This window comes from Canis lupus, chromosome 24 (genome assembly GCF_048164855.1).
Source record: "Canis lupus baileyi chromosome 24, mCanLup2.hap1, whole genome shotgun sequence".
Classification (NCBI taxonomy): Eukaryota; Metazoa; Chordata; class Mammalia; order Carnivora; family Canidae; genus Canis; species Canis lupus.
This window is the reverse complement of record NC_132861.1, coordinates 42500814-42516280: the sequence shown is the minus strand read 5'-3', so window position 1 is coordinate 42516280 and position 15467 is coordinate 42500814. Positions and strand designations below refer to the sequence as shown.

The 15467-nt window shown below is 35.9% G+C and overlaps 1 protein-coding gene across 3 annotated transcripts in view; it reads left to right on the top strand.

Annotated features, from left to right (window-relative positions):
* SPHKAP (SPHK1 interactor, AKAP domain containing) overlaps window positions 1-15467 on the top strand; it is a 169551-nt gene that overhangs the window by 71779 nt on the left and 82305 nt on the right. The gene's annotated exons all lie outside the window — the stretch shown is intronic.

Here is a 15467-nt window from a genome sequence, read left to right as displayed (position 1 = left end):
ATAATGGATTCTTGTGGTGCATGAAGGTTTATGTCAGCTCACTTGTTTGAAAACAAAACCATACAAAAACGTGACTAATTTATAATAGACAGTATTTATGTAGGAATATATAAAAATGTGAAATGAATGACCCTAATGTTTTCTTAGTGTGTTGATAATTGTAGGGAAAATTCATGCAAACTTTAAGTTACTTTCTTTTTTAAAAAAGATTTTATTTATTTATTCACGAGAGACACAGAGAGAGAGGCAGAGTCAGAGGCAGAGGGAGAAGCAGGCTCCATGCAGGGAGCCCGATGTGGGACTTGAACCTGGGACTCCAGGATCATGACCTGAGCCAAAGGCAGATGCTCAACCGCTGAGCCACTCAGGGGTCCCTTTAAGCTACTTTCAAATCTATGTAGTCATTTGTTTACTTTTCCATTTATAGGGCTACTCTGTTATGAATATTATGTCTTTTTTTTTTTTTTTTTAAGAAACAAAATATTTTTTTTTACTGTAAATTATTTGCAAATGTTCATGAATATTATGTCTTGTTTAAGCTTTTTCTTTCTTTCTTTTTTTTTTTTTTTTTTAATTTAATACTGAGGGCACCTGGGTAGCTCGGTCAGTAAAGCGTTTGCCCTTGGCTCAAATCATGATCCTGAGGTCCTGGGATTGAGTCCTGCCTCAGGCTCTCTGCTTGTGGGGAGTCTGGTTTTTTTTTTTTTTCCCTTTCCCTCTGCCCCTCCCTCCCATCTCTCTCAAATAAATAAATAAAATCTTAAAAAATTAATACTAACTAGTTAATAACACACACTGCCCTTCAAGATGAAATGGGCAGGGTTTTACCAGCCAATCCTCTGAGAGGCAGGTGAAGGAAGGTTTCCTAGCCGGTGTTGCATTCTATAGGCTACATCTGGTGGGTACCATGTATTAAGGTGACAGGACACTATGTATTGTTTTAGGGCTTAGGCATGTGTAGGAAGAATAAAAAGAAGACAATAAACCCAATTATTATTATTTTTTCCTTTGGAGAGATAAATATCCTATAATAATGATAGAAATATTGAATCTGTTACCTATACTGAGTTCTGTGCAAAGTAATGAGTTTTCTAATAAAAGTATTCCAAAATGGGATGATCGTAGAGCCACCGCACAATAAAGATGATTCAAGCATCTGGTAAATGACCTGTATGCTCTTCCATCCCAGAGTTATATGACTTTGTGAAACTTTTCAATAAAAAAGATCTGATATTTATCGAATACTTCTGGTCTGCCAGGAAGCTCTGCTGAGAACATTAGGTGGATTCATTAATTCATATAACATTTCTACAGAATAGGGAGTATTATTTTCTCCAGGCGAGGCTGACGTGGGTGGTGTCTGTGAGTCACATAGCCAGTAACTGGTAGAGCCAGGAATAAGATACAGGCAATCTAACCAAGAGCCCCGTCTTCCAGCACTTTCTGCATAGTCTCCGTACTGTTTTAAGCCATTCCTAGCCCTCTCATTTCATGGCAACTGAACAATCTGTTCCATTTTATACAGAGACAGAGGGCCTCTAAAAGTGATTGTTTAGTGATTCCATAAATTTGCATCTCTTTTATTGCTACCGTTTTAGGTTCCTATCAAATAATTTTTCTGTTCACTTATCACCTTAGTAATGAGAACTTTATAATTCTTTAGTTTACAAAGTATTTCCACTAGTGATACTATTTCATTGAGTGTTTTCAGAAACCCTACGAAGTAGCTGGAATAGGTATTGCCAGAGAAGAGATGCACATAGGTGTTAAAAAGTTTAATGCTACTCCAGGATGATGGAGTTGGTGCCTGAAGTTAGTTTTTCTAATTACATTTGCCAAGGAACTTCTCCCTGGCCATGTCACTTGCCATTAAAGGATTAATTGGGAAAATAAAGTCCTATGACTTCCTATTTTTTTTTATTTTCTAAAGCAGCAGTTAGCAAAATATAGTCTGACTCACTTCCTGTTTTAGTAAATAAAGTTTTATGGAGACTCAGTCACACCCATGCACTTATTATTCTATGGCTGTTTCTCCACCACAGAAGAGTTGAGTAAATGCAACAAAGACTTTATGGCCTGTATACCTAAAATATTTACTCTGTGGCCTTTTACAGAAAAAGTTTGCCAACCTGTATGCTAGAACAAAGAGCTAACACTTTGAAAGATAAATATGACTTCTCTGTATCATCAGTTTAGTATGGATAAAAACAAGACTATTTCTGTTCTATCTAAAGAAACACCCAGGTCTTTTTTGCATCAGGTATTTGAAGGAATTTCTTTTCCACCATCCAGGCTTTAATTTTTTTTATCTCTGCTTCCTATTACGTAAACCCATGATACGATTTGAAATCTTGATCAACATGATTTTTTCATAATTTCCCACAAACTCTTTTATTCTCGTTTCACATTAATGAAGTCTTTGTTTTGCCTCTTACTTTTTTTCCCCTCTCAGCTTCTTCTAACTTAACTACTCAAAGTGTCCTAAGAAATTACATGTTTCATAGCATTTTCTCCTGACTTGCATCTGAGAATTAGACAGATATACTGAGTTTTCTTTTTTCACTGAAGAGTAATTGGGCATCTTTGGAGAGAACAATATTGCTTCCTGCATAAACCTAGCCTTTGTTTTTCTCAAAGCTGTAATTACTAACAGTATTTTTAGTCCTGTAAACCCTAATTTGCCATCCCATTTTACTGTAGCCTGTTAATCACAACCTACCAAAAATTGCAAAAGCCATGCTCACAGTCATTGAAAAATCTTTGATGTGTGATTTGCAATTCAGAGAGAGGATCAAACACTGGTCAGCTCTTTAGAAAAGGGAAGTAAGTCCTTGGTAATTCAAAGGGGGTGGGGTCAGAGGACAGGTTTCCTCATTTCTGGGCCTCAGATTTCAAGAAGTTAACAGGGGCACATACACATACACCTGGGTTCTAAGTCATTATTAATTTTGAGAAACAGAACATCTTTGTATATCAAAATTCAATGTGCTAAAAAGTTACTACACACATGGCACAAGAGAAAAACATAGGTGTTATAAAAATCCTTTCAAGGATGCCTGGGTGGCTTAGTGGTTGAGTGCCTGCCTTAGGTTCAGGTCATGATCCTGGGTCCAGGAATCGAGTCCCACATCAGGCTCCCTGCAAGTCCATTTCTCTCTCTGCCTGTGTCTCTGCCTCTTTCTCTCTCTCTCTGTGTCTCTCATGAATAAATAAATAAATATAATCTTCGAAAAAAAGCCTTTCATCTTTGAAACCCATTTTTGTGATCATTTTCTGTAATTTTAATTTACTTCCACAATTATGTTCTTCCGGCCTCAATAGGCATCATGCTACTTCCTGGAACTACAATGGGGACTGGACATCAAATTTTGGAGCCAAAATTTTCTTGGCTTTGAAATAGGATGACCTCATATTTTCTGTGATAACATTGGTTATATTCTCATGCTGAACAGAAACTTGATTGGCAGGAATACATGTTGAGAGAGATTGCCTGAAGGGGAGGTAAAGAGAAAGAAGGAGGGAGAGGGGGGGAGAGGGAGGAAAAGAAGAAAAGAAGCCAGATGTGCTCAAAAAATAGTCATATTCTATTGGGGGAATACTTCTGAAGACTTCAGTAATTCAAGATTATTTTTCACATAGGTTTTAATGTAAAGTACACATGATGGTGGGATTATCTCAGTTAACTCCCATTACAGAACAGTTTTGCATTTAAATACACTTTTTAATTACAGTATATATTTACAGTAATTTTTCAAATTGCTTATACCTCTTATCAAATTATCACAAAATACAACCTGCTTTAATGCAGACAATTGCTTGGGTTAAGGTCATAGGAACACATTATGGGAACTTTGACCTTGAGGTTAGTATCTAGAAGTTTATCTTTGCTCACCTGTATGGCAATTTTTCCAAACTGAACATTGAAACAGCTTTGATTTTTTTTTTTATTTTGTCTCATATTTCAGAGTGGTTCTCCTACAATAACCATAGGGAGTCATTGGGAATGATTCTTGGTTTTCCTCATAGCATCATAGCACTGCTAACTTCAGATTCAAAGTCCTTGATTTTATGCTCTTTAAAAAAAAAAGATTTTAAATGCTAATAGGAGTTACTACTAAAGGAACGTTGAGCAAACTTACAGAGGGCCTGAGACTTGTAAAATTTCAATCTTTAATGGCCTGAGGTCAGTAGTTTTGTCTCTTAACAGAGAGAGTGGAGTGAGCAGGTGGCAGTTAGAGTTCACAGTACACCAGAAATTATGTGATTGCTGATGTGCTGATTTAATTTGGAGAGCATTGTGGTATAGCTGAAAATCTGGGCAATACATTCACATGTGAAGATCTCAGGGGGGGTCAGGCTTTTGTTTCTGTCACCATGTTTTAGTTCTCTCTCTGTGTTGAGCAGTAAATTAATAATGCTTTTTTTTTTTTTTTTCAAGACTACCCATCTAATATTTCTAGGTATGCTCCCTTGGTAGCACTACTTGTGAGTCAGTTGAATCAGAATTGGAAAGATTCCTACATCCCCTTTGCCCCTATGTACCACCTACATACTCATACATATGCACACAATTAGCAGTTATTTTGGACTGGCTCTGCCCAGTATATTAGAAGGCATGTCTAACTTTTAGGAACCTCAGTGCCATTGGTCTTGCTTTATCCACCCTGAGTATCTGGAGCTGTATGAACCAACATTCAGTTAGAGAGAAGGCCTTATCCCAATTCACTAACTCATGTAGAGCATTCCCAACCAGACCAGCACCCTCCTCACATTGCAAGGAAGGAAAGACCATTGCTCTGCCACAAATGATCTCTTAGATGATGAGTTAATTATTCTGCCCCTCTGTATGTAAAGTAAACTTTGACTAGATTTTCCTAAAGTTCTTTTTCATCTCTGAAAGTTCATGATTCTCCAATTATCTGTCAGTTAATATGGATGCACAATCACTCCAGATCTTAGTAGCATAAAACAAATTTTCAATACGCTCATAAATTTGGTTTGTCAAGAATTCAGACAGGGCACAAAAAGGGTGGTTTCTTTCTGCCCTATATAGTCTGGGACTCAGCAGGAAGACTAGAAGCCTGGATCCAGTGGCCATCAAATAAGTTGGCCAGAAGGCTGGAGATCAAAATCATCTAAAACCTCACTCTTTCACATGTCTCACATCTGGGCTGAAAGACTCAAATGGCTAGGATCTCAAATAGCTGGGCTTTGCTATGGTTATCTCTTTATTGAAATGTGGTTTTTAATTTCTTTGTTTGTCCAAGTGCTTTTTCCAGGATGAGGTTTTCAGAGTAGCCAGACTTGTTACATGGTGGTTCATGGTTCTCAAGGCATGTATCCCAGGAGCCAGATGGAAGCAGTAATGCCTTTTTTGGGCTATTTTCAGATATCACTAGGGTTGCTTCTACTGTGAGAAGCAACAAAAAAAGCAGAAAAAAAAAACAAACAAAAAAACAAACTGGTGAGAAGAGATTTAAGAAAAAAAGGAAGAAATGACCCCACCATTCACTGGAGGAATATTTGTATTGTGTTGGTATAACCACCTCTGGAAAATACAGTATCATGCCATGGAAAAATATTTTTCAATATGTTTAATCTATTATAGATAGAAATAATATGCTATACTTCTCACCTTCTTGAATTCTAGTATTTTGAAAACACTGATATCTAATGATATGCTGCCTACAAATGACTCATTTTAGCTTTAAGGAGATACAAAAGGCTAAGATAGAAGGGATGGAAAAAAGATATTCATAGCAAATGGTAAACAAAGGAAAGAAAAGGTAGCTATACTTAAATACTTAAAAAAAGAATTTAAGCTAAAAATGGTTACAAGAGACAAAGGAGATCATTATATAATGATAAAGGAGTTAAATCATCAAGGACATGTAACAATTTTAAATATTTGTGTATGCAGCATTAGACAGTCTAAATATATAAAGCAAATACTTATCAAATTAAAAGGAGAAATAAACGGCAATACAATAATATATGGAGATTTGATACTCCATTCTTCACAAGGGATGGATCATCCAGACCGAGAATCCATAGGAACAACAGATTTAAAAGCCTACATCACCACACTGAGATGAAAAAGATCTACAATATTGTCCAGGATTACCTCATCAAGGATGGCAAACTGATCAAGAGCAATGCTTCTATTGATTATATCCCTCTGACAAGAGCATCAACCTTTGTGCACTTGGTGAAATGACCAATGTCCTCATCATGCTGAAAGGCTATGTGTTGGAAACCAAGATATAAGTGCTTGCTCTCTGAAAGTCCTTTGCAGGCCCTGGAGAAGGTTGACGTTAAGTTCGTTGACACCACCTCCAAGTTTGGCCATGGCCGATTCCAGACTGTGGAGGGGAAAAAAAGTATTCACAGGACAACTTAAGAAAAAATGAATTGCAAAGGAAGAAGGAGCTTCATGTCAGGAGCAAATTGTGCAGCTGGTAAAATCTTAATAAAAATTATTTTCCAGTGGAGAGAAAAAAAAAAAGAAAACAACAAATTTTAGAAACATCATAGACCAAATGGGCCTAACAAACATGTACAGAACATTCCATCCGACACCAGTAGAACACACACTTCTTTTTTTTTTTAATTTTTTTAAATTTTTATTTATTTATGATAGTCACAGAGAGAGAGAGAGAGGCAGAGACATAGGCAGAGGGAGAAGCAGGCTCCATGCACCGGGAGCCCGACGTGGGATTCGATCCCGGGTCTCCAGGATCGCGCCCTGGGCCAAAGGCAGGTGCTAAACCGCTGCGCCACCCAGGGATCCCTGAACACACACTTCTTAAGAACACATGCACCATTTTCTAGGATAGATCATATGTTAGGCCATAAAACAAGTTGCAGCAAGCTCAAGAAGATAGAAATTCTATCAAGTATCTTTTCTGACTATGATGGTATGAAACTAGAAATCGGTAAAAACAAGAAAGCTGAAAAAAATAACAAATACATGGAAATTAAGTAATATATTCCTGAATGACCGATAGATCAAAGAAGAAATCAAGAATGAAATTAAAAAATATATATATTTGGGACAGAAAAACAACATACCAAAACATATAGCATACAGAAAAAAAGAATCCTGAGAAGAAAGTTTATAGTATAATAATTGCATCAAGAACAAAGAGAGATTTCAAATAAACAGCCTAACATTACATCTCAGCAACTAGAAAAAGAACCAAGTAAGTCCAAAGTTAGCAGAAAGAAGGAAATAATAAAGATTAGAGCAGAAATAAATGATAAGAAAAATAGGAAAGCAACAGAAAAGATTAACAAAACTGAGAGTTCTTTGTAAAGATAGACAAAACTGACAAACATCTAGGTAGAGGCAACCAGGATAAAAGGAGGAGTCAAATAAAGTTAGAAGTAAAAGAGGAGACATTAAAATGATATCACAGAAATACAAAGGATCATAAGATGCTACTATGAACAACTTTATACCAAGAAATTGGGCAAACTTGAAGAAATGGATAAATTCCTAGAAACATATTGCCTATGAAGAGTGAATTATGAAAAAATGGAAAACCTGAACAGACCAGTAATGAGTAAGGAAATTGAATCAGTAGTCAAAAATCACCCAACATAGAAAAGCAAAGGAACAAATGGTTTCACTGGTGAATTCAACTAAGCATTTGAAGATTTAATGCCAACTCTTCTCAAACTTTACCAAAGTTTGGTAAAGTGTTCTCAAACTTTACCAAAAAATTGAAGAGGAGAGAACACTCTCATATTCAATTTATGAGGCTAGCATTCAACTGATACCAAAGCCGAATAAAGACATTACAAGAAAAGAAAACTACAGACCAATTCCCTGATGAATATGGATGCAAAAATTCTCCAAAAACACTAGGATACAAAATTCAGCTCCACACTAAAAAGATCGTACACTCTAATCAAGTGAGATTCATACCTGAGATGCAAATCAATGTTGTGATACATTACATTAATAGAATGAAAGATAAAAATCATATAATTAACTCAATAGATACAGAAAAAGCATTTGAAAAAATTGAAATTCTTTCATGATAAAAAGTCTCAAAAAATTGGGTATAGAGAGAATGTATTTCTATGTAATTAAAGTCATTATGTGACAGGCTCACAGCTAACATCATACTCAACATTGAAAGTTTGGAAGCCTGACTTCTAATATCTAGAACAAATCAAGGGTGCCTACTCTCACCGCTCCTCTTCAACATAGTACTAGAAGTCCTAGCCAGAGTAATCAGACAAGAAAAAGAAATTAAAGGCATTTGATTTAGGGAAAAAAAAGAACAAAATTTGTCTGTTTGCAGATGACATCATATTATACATAGAAAACCCTAAAAACTTCACACACACAAAAAAAAACTGGAAGCACCAATAAACAAATTCAGTAAATTTGAAGAATACAAAATCAACATTCAAAAATCAGTTGCATTTCTATACACTAAGAGTGAACTATCAGAAAAATAAAACAATCCCGTTTACAGTAGCATCGAAAACAACACAGTACTTAGAAATAAATTTCATCAAGGCGGTGAAAGATCTATACAATGAAAGCTATAAGGCATTTATGAAAGAAATTGAAGAAAACAAATAAATGGAAAGATATCCCACATTCATTGATTGGAAGAATTAATATTGTTAAAATATTCATACTACCCAAAGCTATCTATGGATTGAGTGCAATTCCTCTTAAAATCCCAATGGTTTTTTTTTTTTTTTCACAGAAAAAGGAAGAACAGTCCTAAAATTCAAATGAAACCCTGATTAGAAGGCCCCTAATAGACTAAGCAATTGTGAAAAAGAAGAATAAAACTGGAGGCATCATACATTCTGATCTCAAAAGATACTAAAAAGCTGTAATAATAAAAAAAGCACGGCATTGGCCCAAATGCATAGACTAATGCAACAGAGTATATAGCCCATAAGTAAGCCCACACATAAGTGCTCAACTAATATTTGACCAAGAAGCCAAGAATATACAATGGGAAAAAGAGAGTCTCTTCAGTAAATGGTGTTGGAAAACTGAGTATCCACATGTAAAAGAATGAAATTGGACCCTTATCTTATACCACTCACAAAAATTACCTCAAAATAGATGAAAAACTTAAACATAAAACCCAAAATTTAAACATAAAACCCAAAACTGGGGATCCCTGGGTGGCTCAGTGGTTTGGCGCCTGCCTTTGGCCAGAGGCACGGTCCTGGAATCCCGGGATCGAGTCCCACATCGGGCTCCCAGCATGGAGCCTGCTTGTCCCTCTGCCTGTGTCTCTGCCTTTCTCTCTCTCTCTCTCTCTCTCTCTCTGTATCTATCATAAATAAATAAATAAATAAATAAATAAATAAATCTTTAAAAAAAACAAAACAAATCTATGTAACTGCTAGAAGAAAACATAGGGAAAAAGCTTCTTGATGTTGGCCTTGGAAATGATTTTTTTGGATATCACACCCAAAGCACAAGTAAAAAAAGTAAAAAAAAAAAAAAAAAAAAAAAAAGTGGTACTGCATCAAACAAAAAAGTGTCCTGCACAACAAAATAAATGACCAACAAAATGAAAAGGCAACCTAAAAAATAAGAGAAAATATTTTCAAATTACATCTAATAAGAGGTTAATAACAAAAATATATTAGGAACTCATACAACTCAATAGCAAAAAACAAAATAATCTGGCTAAAAAATGGTCAAAGACCTAAATAGACAATTATCCAAAGAATACATACAAATGGCCATCAAATATATGAAAAGGTGCTCAATATCATTCATCATCAGTAAAAATCAAAACAGCAAAGAGAAATTAACACATACTTGTCAGAATGTCTATAAATTGAAAAGACAAGACATCGCAAATGTTAGAATAGCAAGAAAGGGAAACTTATGTGCTCTGTTGATAGGAATGTAAATTACCAGTCATTATTGAAAACAGTATGGAGGTTCCTCAAAAATCAAATGTAGAACTACCATATGACTTAATAATCCCACTCTGAATATACATCCAAAGGAAATGAAATCAGTGCCTGGAAAAGACACTTGCACCTCATTTGGTTTTTTGTTGTTTTTGTTTTTAAGATTTTATTTATTTACCTGATAGAGAGCACAAAGGGAGAAGGAGAAGCAGATCCCTGCTGAGCAAGGAGCCCAATGTAGGGCTCCATCCCAGAACCCTGGGATCATGACGCAAGCCAAAGGCAGATGTTTCCCCACCTGAGCCACCCAGGTGCCCCTGCACCTCATGTTCATTGCAACGTTATTGATAATAGTCAAGACACGGAAATAATCTGTGTGTCCATCACAGATGAATGGCTAAAGAAACAATATATCTCTATATATCCATAGCCATATACCACATATATGAATATACACATTGTATATGCATACACACAATAGAATATTACTCAACCAAAAAAAAAAAGAAATTTTGCCATTTGCAACAAAATAAATGAAATTTGAAGGCATTATGCTAAATAAGTCAGAGAAAGACAAAAACTGTATGATCTCACTTATATATAGAATCAACAACAACAAATTATGGAAACAGAACACATTGATAGTTGCTAGAGGTAAGTATAGGAATTGGATTAAGGTAGTCAAAGAATACAAACTTTTAGTTATAAGATGAATAAATTCTCAGGATCTATTGTACAGCATGGTGAATATAGTTAGCAATACCGTATTATATAATTGAAAGTTGCTAATCTCTTTTGGAAACACCCTCACAAACACATCCAAAAATAATGTTTAACTAGCTATCATGGCTCAGTCAAGTTGACCATAAATGAACCATCACACTGCTGTTGAAGTTTCTTTGGCTGCTTAGCATATAAAATCCTTTCTTGTATTTAGGGAATTTATTTATGTTTTAATTATTTTAGAAGCTGAAAAAGACAGATAGGTGCTCACCCTCCAGCTAGCACATGGGTTACTGACTTAAGCTTGACCACTCACTGCTCTGACGGGGACAGGAAGTGGGGGTCTTTCAGAACTCATTCCCTGCTGGTGGCACTCAATATTAAGTAGCAGCAGTGCAAGTCACAGCTGACTAATATGACAGTGGCCTTCGCACCTAATCTATCTTCCAGTGGTCTGACCTGGAGTGGATCCAGCCACATAGCTTCTTGTGGCTTCTATATGTTTTCCAGGCTTAAATCATTGGAACTACTTCCCTCTGTTTTGTAAGTCACTCAATATCCATGCAGTAAATTTATCTTCTGTTTTTGTTAGCCAAAATCCATTTCAATTGCTTATACACAAGAATTCCAATAGTTATAATAATGAAACATTAAGAAATTATTTTAAATAAATTTAATAAATGTTAATAGAGCACTTTCTATATACTAGGTACAATACAAGGAGCTGGCAATTTAATGATGAATACAAATCAGAATATTCCTGGAATGGGGTGGCTTCATAAGTCCCACGTCATTTTCTCACCCAGCTCTCTCTCTCCTACCCAACTGCCTTTCTTGAGTAGACTCTGGGGCTCCTAGACTGGGTGGGCTTGGACAGTACAGAGCACTTAAGTAAACCTACTCACAACACAAAAATAAATTCTTCGCACTGAAAACGATTATTTTAAAACTAAAGATTTCAAGAAATAGGTTGAATGGAAGACAGTCACTATAGAGATTCAAATTTGTAATCCAGGAGATAAAGCAAAAGAAACATCTCAAACCGCTAGTTTTAGGAAATAAAAGCATTCAATAGTGAGAAGACTGATGTAGGAAATTGAAGGAGAGTAACAACCTTCCAAAGAAGAAAAAGAAATGTTAAGGAAATGAAAGGAAAATGATAATCAAATAATTTAAAAGAAAATGTTTACCTGAACTTAAAAAAGACTTGAGTCTGCAGATTGCAATGGTTCACCAAGTTCCTGGAAAGATTAATGAAAGGCCAAATGGCAAAGTAAATGCATGGGGATTGAATTATTCCATTCAAAACACGGACTGAAAAGAAAAGGAAAACAAAACAAAACAGGGACGACCCATGAGCTTCTTCAAGAAAATAGATTCCAATTTTATGCTTCTTAGTAATAAGAAGGCACTTGTATTACTCATGGATGAAGGAAAATTATGTTCTCCAATATTGCTAATGGCATCTAAATTATTCCAATGTGTTTAGATAAGAAGTGAAAATATTTATTAACATTTAAATGACGTGTGTGTCCTTCAACCCAGATATCTCACTCTTGGTATGAATCCGTTAAAGTAACTGAAAATGAGAATCTCTATATGGCAACAACAGAAATAAACAAACCAACAGACCTGGAAGTAAAGTGACTCCCTTTGATAAGAGAATGGTTGGATAAATTACACTCTGTTGGCCCACACAATAGAATGCAGTTAATATAAAGAAGGCACTGTGGGCAGCCCCGGGGGCTCAGTGGTTTAGCGCCGCCTTCAGCCCAGGGCCTGATCCTGGAGACCCAGGATCGAGTCCCACGTCAAGCTCTCTGCATGGAGCCTGCTTCTTCCTCTGCCTGTGTCTCTGCCTTTCTCTCTCTCTCTGTGTGTGTGTGTGTGTGTGTCTCTCATGAATAAATAAATAAAATCTTTAAAAAAAAATGAAGGCACTGAAGATGTAACACTTGGAAGGATTACCAAAATACACTGATGAATGGGAGAAATCAAATATAAAGAAAGGTAATAAATATAATGAGAATAGGATGTCATTTTTATAAAGCGATGTCCAAATCACCTGTATGTATATGTACACACACAAACACATGCACATACACACAAATACATATACCAAGTTCCTACCACAAATTGGGGTGTGGAAGGAATAGGCATTTCACATGAAAAGATGGATAAAGGAGTAGAGCAGATTAAGTAAAAAGGAAAAGAATAAAGACTTCCTTTTTGCTCAGTAATTCCCCCCAAATACATTCTCACATCTTGTGGATAGAAAACCAATCATGTATTATATTATGATCCCATCTCATTGAAAACTATAGTGCATGCATGTAAAATTAGAATGACTATATAATTAGATATACGGGTGTCTATGTGAACGGCATGTTGTAACACATAGTAAATTCTATTACTAGAAAACAAAATCCTTATATCTATATGTACATACATGTATATGTCGATAGAGCTATATATCTACATAGATACAGATTGGTTTGGAGACAAGTGAAAGGACATACATTAAGCTGTTAAAATTTATGACTGCACTGAAATAAATATTGGAGTGGGAGATAGTGAGAGGGAGTGTCTTGACTTATTTTTTGTTTCACTTATTATAATGATAGTATTATCTGTAAAAAAATAAATATAAACATTTTTACAACAAATTAAATAAAGCTAGATAAGCCACATCTACAAGTCACTCTGTGGAAATGGGGGGAAGGTTGACATCCTTTCAGCTCCACCTCAGGGTGATGTGTTAGCGGCAAAGATACTAATGAAGGGAGGTGGGATCACAGGTGACGGAAGAGTTATTTCAGGTCAGAGAAGGTGATGGGAAAAAGCTAAACATACAAAGTAGGTTCCAGAAGAGACGTGATTATGTTTTTAAATTGTAGTGTGAAAAATAGGGGAATGTTAACTGGATGAAAAAGATAAGGAAGAGAATTCTAGGCAGGTGCAGAAACATGACCAAAGGCAAATACATATGATTATAAACTAGGTTTAATACTTCTGTTAAAGAAAGATCCTAACGCATCTTTGAAAGAAAGGACTATAAGAGTTACATGGTTTTAAGATCAGAACTCACCACTTCAGAGCTGTTTGGTGATTAATTATCATCAAAAATGAAACTCTGTAATATTAAAATCCAAAGGAATAAAGTATGAAATAAATGCCTAAAGTGAGAGGAAATGTTTGTAACTCCAAATAATAACAAAGATCTTTTAAGGATCACTAAAGAACCCTGGAATGTAAGATTTTAACATGCTCAAAATATTAGTGCTGATCTACTTTAACGTGCTTTAGTTAACACTTTCAAAGTTTATTTTGTCCCAAGGACAAATGCAGATTTCCATCTCCATCTATATTTAACAACTCAAGCTGAAATTTATGACCATGGATGTATACTTGTAAATAATTCATATGAAGTCATTTATGGGCCTGGCATCATGGTCTTTTTTTTTTTTTTTAAGCAGCAAAAAGAAAAAAAAAAAAAAATTTCAAGTGAAGTCTCACCTGTCCCCCAGTATATAAACAGAAAAAAAAAAAAAAAAAAAAAACAAACCAGAAATGTAGAAATGGCCACATGAAGTGAAGTCCTGGGGCCCTGACTGGAATCAAATTCACTCACAGCTCTGAACCACAGGCCCCTGAAAACATGACTGAATGACAATCTGTCTCTCTGACCATTTGTCTGTCTGTCTGGTTGACTCAGCCCTCAAGAAGGCCTTGAAAAGTCAAGATGATTGTACTGGAGCATATGAAAGCTCACCTTTCCCAGATTTCTAGCTCCATGTGTGTAGTTCATATATATTTTTATGCTTTGCAGATTTCTAGCTTGATATTGATCTTTTATCAATTTTATTTCATTGGGTGATTTTAAGAATAAATCATTTTTGACTGTGATTGGGAACACCCACCAGTATTTCCAACAGGTACCAACCAGTGAGTCTCTGAGATTCAAATTACTTAGCCTCAGTAATGTACAAACAAAAAAACCAAATGCTCCTGCCATTCAGTTCTTTTACTCCTATGCTGAAAGAGAGAAGCAAAATAGCCTCTTGCTTGACATCCTCACACAATGAAAAAAGCCAAGGCTGTTGAGTCTTTCAACAAAACATTCAGTGGTTTGTGCTTTTCGACTCACATCGATGGTGCTGAATTTTCACATCAGATGAAGGACAATCTTGGATATGTTTTGCAGTAAGGAGTAAACACAATGAAGCAAGATAGATGGATAAAGAAATGAAAAGAAACCTAATAGGACAGTATGTCAAAAACACATTTACGGTCTCTAAAATATTATTTCTTTGGTTTACTGGCTTTTTTATAATGGGTCTAAAAACAATGGGTGAATTTTAAGAGATTATCTGCTCCAGTAAGTTTGTGCTATGAGAATTTATTATGGAAGAGTGAAGCTCCTGTTGCTTCACACAACTCGACTAACTGAGAAATATGTTCCCTCTCTTGTGGACACTGAAATGATTGTGATTCGTCACCATTTGAGCAATTTGCAACCTGAAAATGTGCACTCATCCCAGCGCTGGGCTCTGGCTCCACGGCCCCCATACGGAGCTGTTCTGCTCTCTGTTCTCTCCCGAAGGTGCACCCACAGATTCAAACAGCTTAACTGTAGCTTGAAAGGAGGCAGAAGGTAATTGGATAAGGTTTAAAAAAAAAAAAGGATAAATTTCATAGAGGCACAAATTGCCATTTTATCGAAAATGAATTACTTTGTGTCACATTGAGACCCAAAGGAGAAGCGACAAGAATGGGAGGAGCAGGAAGGGTGTAGCTGTGGCTGACCATGAGGTCAGAGGTGGACCCTGGCATCA